The sequence below is a fragment of the Penaeus monodon genome, chromosome 21 (genome assembly GCF_015228065.2).
Source record: "Penaeus monodon isolate SGIC_2016 chromosome 21, NSTDA_Pmon_1, whole genome shotgun sequence".
Classification (NCBI taxonomy): Eukaryota; Metazoa; Arthropoda; class Malacostraca; order Decapoda; family Penaeidae; genus Penaeus; species Penaeus monodon.
In genome coordinates, this window is record NC_051406.1 from 42,317,704 (window position 1) to 42,318,325 (window position 622).

Genomic DNA, 622 nt, shown 5'->3' on the forward strand with positions numbered 1-622 from the left:
AAATCTATTAATGATAACCACAATCATAAAAACTGATGAAATTATCACAAAGTAAACCTCTAAATATGTTGGCAATATTAATCATGATACCAGTAACAAGCCAGAAATCTCCCATAGAAAGCAGCCCTCAGCTAATACCCAAAACTAATTTTCAGATACAGGAATCTACCACAACTTCTAAAATGAAATTATTTTACTAGCATTTAATCTAACAATAAATCACTGTTAACTTATCAATGCTTCTGACACAACCAAACCAAGATTTTAAGCAATAAGCTATAACACAAATATACCTTCTTTTCTGGAGACATTATAACAATGACACAGATTCCCTGCTGCCAAGCCATTCCAATATTACTTCATGTCACACCTTCTTACTATGAAACTAATGATGAGAATGTCTACTTTTGAAATCAACAATAAATTTATTCATCATCATTATCACTTATACTTTTTGTAAGCATACCAACATATGCCTGATCCCAATATGTTTGTATTCCATACTGAGGATGCCTTAAATATGCAAGATTAAATTTCTGCATACTTGTGTATAGGAACACATCTGTATAAAATTTACGCATGCTACTTTTCAAAAGTGCATTCTGCATTTCAAAACTATGGA